The sequence below is a fragment of the Amphibalanus amphitrite genome, unplaced genomic scaffold (assembly GCF_019059575.1).
Source record: "Amphibalanus amphitrite isolate SeventyFive unplaced genomic scaffold, NRLGWU_Aamphi_draft 000020F_arrow, whole genome shotgun sequence".
NCBI lineage: Eukaryota > Metazoa > Arthropoda > Thecostraca > Balanomorpha > Balanidae > Amphibalanus > Amphibalanus amphitrite.
The window spans coordinates 995420-1002254 of record NW_024881516.1 but is presented as its reverse complement, the minus strand read 5'-3'; positions in this window follow the sequence as shown (position 1 = coordinate 1002254).

The following is a 6835-nucleotide window of genomic DNA, read 5'->3' as shown; positions in this document are numbered from 1 at the left end:
ACCCTAATCACCACTAGTGGGTAACTTTAGAGCCCCTATTGAACTATCGATCATGAACTGATTACAGACATGCCCGAATATCCAGACCAGTATCGGAATGCTCCCAATGCACATGAGAGATGCACGACGTCCACTATCCGTGTCACTTGCAAAAATGAAGAGGCGTCAGGCTTGTTCTGACTGCAATAACTAGGCAAATATTGAGCCGATTGCGCTGTAGCTTGGGATGTCGGTAGACATGCACACCAAATTTTCATACATCATGGTTGGGAAACTACTGCACATGCGCACGTTCAGGGTGCCAGCTTAACCCGCGCACCGACGGGGGTTTGCGCCAACTTCGTACCGACGGGGGGGGGGGGGCGGATGACCGCCCCCCTGAGATCTCGAGAACGAAGCAAGATAGCGACAAGCGGTAAACGGCATGGGATACGCACGGACAAGGTCTACAATTTTTACAAAGGTCATTTTCAGGTCAGGTCAAAGATGACCGCACAGGGGTCAAAAAAGTCAAAAGGCGGCGCTAGATATGGAGAGAGTTTTTCTCAAATAACTTTCGAACTAAACAAGATAGGAACAAACTAAGGGCATCATCGTGATCCTCTCGTCAATCCGCATCGAATGATATATATATATATATATTATATTGTATACATATATATATATATTATATATATATATATATGTATATATATATATATATATATATATATATATATATATATATATATATTGACCTCGAAAGGTCAAGGTCAACGGTTGACCTCAGGTCACGTGACCTCGAGGTCATCATGCATATCATTCGATGCGCCTTGACGAGCTGAACACAATTAGACCATCCGCGCGGCTGTATCTTGTTCCTGTACGGAGTTATTGACAAAAAAAAACTTTTTTTATTGGCAAAAAAACGCCAAATTTCGCCCCGCTATCTGCGAAAAACCTCAGGGGGGGCGGATATCCGCCCCCCGTCGGTGCGCGGGTTAATATCTTTAGAACGGCTGCGCCCATGACCCTCAATTTGATACGTACATGTATTGTTATGGAGCCGATTAGCAGGGCGCTGTGCAATGCAACCTCTCGGTCGGCGTTTTTTTTTGTAGGGTAGCTGCATCTCGTCTACGAAACATCGGACTACTCTCGATGCATATGGATGACTTCAAATGCACGTGCCATGTGAGGAACGAAGAGGCATCAAGTTTATTCCATTATACAATAACTCCCGTGCCTAGGGTCCCTTGACCTGCCCTCCGAGGTCACTGAGACCTTGGTACCGCTGTCTGCAAGCCACTTCGTATGACATTCATGACTACAAATGTCGTTTGGGGTCTCTTGACACGATTGAATTATTGGTATCAAACTGTTGCAGCATAGGTACCAGTAAAATGCCCTTTGGGCGACAAACGAGCGAGCGAAAGGGCGAGCCTTGCACGTGTGGCATTGCGGGGGGGGGGGGGGTACTTCCGACTGACTTGTGCACTGCACCCTACTAACCGGTTTCTAGCGATGTGCCAAATGTGAGTCCAATCGGCCCAGCCGTTCTAGAGATCTGAAAGCGGCACCCTGCACGTGTGCACGTGCCAACTGGGTCCCAACTCCCAACTGACTTTTGCACGGCACCCTACTAACCGGTCCCTAACCGTGTACCAAATTTAAGCGTAATCGGTCCAGCCATTCTCGAGATCTGGAATCGATCCCTGCACGTGCGCACGTGCAGCAGCGCCCCAACTGTGGCACATGGAAAGGCATTGTCTAGTGGGTGCCTACTTGTATGCCAAGTTTCAGCGTATTTGACCCAGTAGTCACCGAGATATTGCAATGCTACAAAAGTGACTCCTCTTCGTTTTGCACGTAGCACGTGCATAAGGGGTCACCCATATGTATCGAAAATAGTCCAATTCTTGGTGGAAGGAAGGAAGCTACCCTACAAAAATTACCGCAAATGAATCGGTCCAGTGGTTGTGAAAATATAAGCTTCACAAAACAGTCTAGTCGCAAATCACAAAATACCTCACGAAATTTGCAACGTGTCATCGAAACATGCTGCAATGTGGAAGTGACCAGCCGCGAACCCGGGACCTTTTGAGTTGCGAGGCGAGTTCGCTAACCATTAGGCCAAGAAAACAAGAGGAGGGCGCCATTTGTTTATGCCGTTGCCATGGAGACGACGCCGTACGGCGCCGATGCGGCAAGCTTGCGGCAGCCGCATCTCGCCGCATCTCGGTGCATCCTGCCGCATTGAGCCGTATCGTGACGTGCCGCACCGCATCGCGACGTGCCGCATCATGCCGCACCGCGCCGCACCGCAACCGTACCGCATGAAAAACGCACTCGTGTGGGGCGGCCCTTATTGTGCTGACATACAAGAACTATATTTGTGTAATAATCACATGACTGGCATAGTTATAAAGCTGATTTAAAATCAATTGACAGGACCACCTAGAAAACCACTTAGAACATACAGTGCGCTCGAGTACACAGTTCCCTCGCCAGCCGCCGCCCCTGCCTTATTCTGTCAGAGCCTACGGTAAAAGAAGCCGCAACATCACTCACAGCTCAGCAAATCACATCACAATCTTATCGTAATCACGTCGTACAGGCCAAGTGCACATTCTCTGCACTTGGCTACTGCACTGCACGTCCACCACGAAACAAGCTACCAAACGAAGCTCGCCGCGCTGCGACTAGAGAGACGTTACGGTCGACGTCACCGGCGCCGGCATTCCCGAGGCGTCAGTGAACACGTCGTCGTTCTGGGGGTCGACCTCTGTGCCGACCGATCCGTCCAGGCTCTCGGTCCCGGCCACCGCCAGCTCCGGCTCGCCCAGCTCCCCGGTGGACTCGCGCTGCGTGAACGACGTCTCGTTGGCCGTCTCGTAGGCGGAGGGACTGGAGTGGCCCGACCTCTGGGACGCGCTGCGCTGGCGCGGGGGCGGCCCGGCCGCACTGGTGGCGCGGTGCTCGGCGTTCCGTGCGTCTGCGACCTCGTCGTCCGTTGTGCAGGGCCAGCTGATCAGGTCGGGCGGGCTGGGCGTCGTGTCGCGAGAACTTCCAGCCGCGTGGGGCTGGTGCCGAGTCCCTGGAGAAGCATGCGGAGGACCGTCGCGTCTATTCTCTCTCGCCGATGGCGCCTCAGTGTTTGGGGCTGATGGAGACTCTTTGCTACCCTTGTTTGTCCCCGGTGCTTGGGCACCGTTTCGGACTTGTGCAGGAGTCTTTTGTTTATGGGACAGCTTCCGCGCCGGAATTTCAGGGATGGCCGGCGATCCCCTGCGCAGGCCGCCGGCGGGAAGGCTCCGTCTCTGGCTGACGCCTCGCTGAAGCGGCGTTGGCGAGGGTGTGCCGCTCGGGGGCTGAGAGGCGCGCTGCGCCACTGGCGGCGGTGAGGGCCGCAGGCGAACGGACAGGGAGGTGACCGCGCCTCCGCCGTCCCCGCTGCCGAGTCTGGTGAACGGCGAGTGGGTCGAACGTCTTCTGAGCGTCACCGGCGAGCCTTCCCCGTCATCCGCCTGCTGCGCGGCCGCTGGCAGCTCTCCCCGCTGTGTCATCTCGAAGCGTCGGACCTTATCGCGCACGCTGCCCGGCCTGTCGGTGCGACTGAATGGCTCCGGGGCCGACTGCTGCTCGGGTGACCGGGGGCTCTCCGCTGCTGAGCGCTCCAGCTCGCGCACCCTCTGCCGGATGCTGCCGGGCCGGCCGGTGCGGCTTAGCACGGACGACGGAGACGAAGGCGGCGTGGTCGGAGAGTCGAGAGCACGTTGCCCCGTCGCGGGACACTCCTCGCGAGCCCTGGCCACCAGCAGGTCCGGGTCCAGTGGGAGCGGCCGCAGACTGGCACGGTCGGGCGCTGCTCTGGCGGCGGGGGCGCTGTGTTGGCCCGGCGAATGGTCGATGGTCTGTGCTACCACGGAAGGCTTGGGACTGGTTGTCGGTGTTTGCGAGGACGGTTGAATGGTAGAATCTGTCCGTGCCGATGCCGGGGATTGATGTTTCAAAGCAGACCTTAGATTCGGTTCGCTCTTTGGTATAACAGTGTGACCTTCCTCTGTTGAGGACCGGTCCTTCACTTTCGGAGAGCTCGGCGGAGAGCTTGTGTCCGGCTCCAGTTCCGGATGACGCGCAAGGTGCGCCGCCCTGCAGGCGAAGAACTCATCCTCCATCGACATTCTTCTGGTGTCCCGGGACGGCGGCGCGGCGGCCGGCGGCGGGCCGGAAACTGGTGATGGGGGTGGACTGACCGGCCCCTCCGAGTCGCTCCCCGGCGGCGCCCTCTTCACCTCGTTGTTGTGGTGACCTCCGTTATGTAACGCCAGCTGAGCGCGCATCTCGAAAAACTCCTTGTCCATCGACAGACGGCCGCTGCGCCGACGGAACGCAGCCCTGGCCGCCGTCCGGTCAGCGACCGGTGGCTTTGACTGCGATTGGCTGGTACCTCCTTCCTTTCCGACAGCTCCTGACATCTGGACGTGGTTTGCGCTATTACCCGCCGGTACTGGTGTCTGGCCACTTCTTTGAGTTTCCGCCGATTGTTGTGAGGGTTGACCCTCTGTGGCGTGCCCTCCTGCGCGCCCATTGTGCAGCTGCAACTGGCTCTTCATGGCAAAGTACTCAGCGTCCATTGAGAGAGGACGAGACTTCCGACGAGTGCTCGCCACGCTACCCGGGCGCTTGGTAACGTTTTTCTGGCCAGTTTGTTCCGAAGGAGAAGCTTCTGTGAAGCCCCTAATTTGTGCTTCTTGCGTCTGCGTATATTCCGAGGCGTTCCCAGCAGGCGCCTCAGAGGCGCTGTGAAGGTTTTGTGTACTTCGGCCAGGGCTGTCAGCTGCTGGTGAGGCATGCACGGACGATAATCCTGCGTTGGCCTCGGACAGCTTTCGCTTCATGTCGTGGTACTCTTTGTCCATGGACAATTTCCTGGATCGGCGACGCTGGATAAACTTGCCAAACCGCTGGTGCTGTTTGTCTTCGATCGATTGGTGCTGAAGATCGGACTCTGGTTGTGGACACTCCCCCGTCACCAATGGCACATGCTCGCTACCAGGTATACCTGAGGCTAGGTCATCCATTGCACTCACGCCTAAGCCTGCGATAGCTTCTTCTTCTTCTGCCACTAAAAGGCTCGAACTTGCCTGGTCATCTTTATTTGTCGCTGGACCTCTCTCTGCTACTCCAACTGTGTCTGCTTTCTCTTCGCTGGTGTCTGTCGTCGTTCCAGCTACCGCATTACCTTCAAGTACTACAACGGTGCTGTCAGCCGTCACCATCTGAAGCCCTGGTGCTGGTAGGTCGCCGGCCTCTGTAACGACACACTCAGAAGATGCTGAACAGTTTGATACAACCTGTGACTCCTCGTGTGAGTCCTTCACAGGCGTAAATATACCATGCGCCGCTGGTAGGTGATGTGGTTCCGGAGGCGGTGACAGAGGTAGAGGTGGCGGTGTCCTGTAATCATCATGGCTGTCGTCTTTCCGCACAATCTGATGGTGTGTTGGTGGATTCGTCGTTGTTGCACACTGCTGCTGCTGAGCCGCGTTGCTGTCATCACGTTTAAGATGCATGTGTTCAAATTTTTCTTGAGCAGATTGATGGATTATCTTTCCCTTGTCATCCAAAGTGCGACCTGAGATCTGTTCAGCGGATGCCACTGTTTCAGGATTCCAACTTGGGTTAACTGGGGTGTCGTAGTGTTCTTGTGTTTGCTCGGTATCTTGAGTCACCAGGGGGAACTTGATGAAGATCTCTTGGAGTCGGGGGTTCGTGGCATCTTCCTGGGCTCCATCTATTGGTATGTGCAGGGAGGATCGATATGTGGCTGACGTGTTCTCGCTTTCTAATCCGCTTTCCGATTCGGACTCTCCTTGTTCACATTGTTCCTTCGCAGTCAAGTTAGTGATGTTTTCACCTGCCTCGGATGAGCTCTCCCTTTGGGGCGCTTCGCCTGCGGAATCGAACGTTCCGATATTTTGAATGTTAGTGGGTGGTTGTGGCTGCTCGGGGGAGGAGTCAGACGGACAGGATTTTTCGGTAGATGACTCCCTAGCGGCGAAGCGAGCCTCTAATCGCTTCCGTCGGCTGCTGAGGTCCTCTTCCAGAACCGGATATGGCTCTTCCACGGGAGAACGGTGGAGGTGGCCTATATGTGCCGACATCGGCTGGATGGCACTGTTCGGAGCGAGAAGACTTAAGGGTTTGAAGGCCTCACGTCGAGAATGTTGGCTGGCTGGCCTGGTTTGCGGGGCCGCTGATGTGGTGCTATTCGTCCTCTCGCTGACTGATGGATGATCTGACGTGGCTTGTTTGCCATTTACAGATGTTGCGACTGGAGCACGGACAGACGGATCGACACTAGCCACGAAACTGTCGGCGACAGGAACGCCATCCGATCCAGGTCTGCTCTTTATTTTGGTGTCGTGTTTGTCTGGAGGGGCTCCCGCAGGCGAAGCTGGCAACTGAAGCTTTTTCACCTCGGTCTCTACCATGGGCTGCTCACGTGGCACGCGAATGGCTGGCGGCTGCATCGTGTTTGGCTCGGCGACCACATTGATGACGATCCTTCCCGGCACTGTCAGCGTCCTCTCTGAGGATGGCAGGGTGACGCTGGAAGAGAACAGTGGCGTCTTTGGTAGATTTACCTCACCTTGCGAAGATGGTGTCTCAGCAGTGGCATCAAGGCGAAGTGTCAAAAGCTGTTCGCCTGTTGTCGGGGACTTGAACTGGAACATTTCGGCTAAGAACTCGTTGGGTATTGTTTTGGGTGCTGGCGTATCGACAATGGGACATTGCGGTGAACTGAGCTTCCCAGTCTCTTGGGAATTGATGTCAAAAGGGCTGAGCCTGG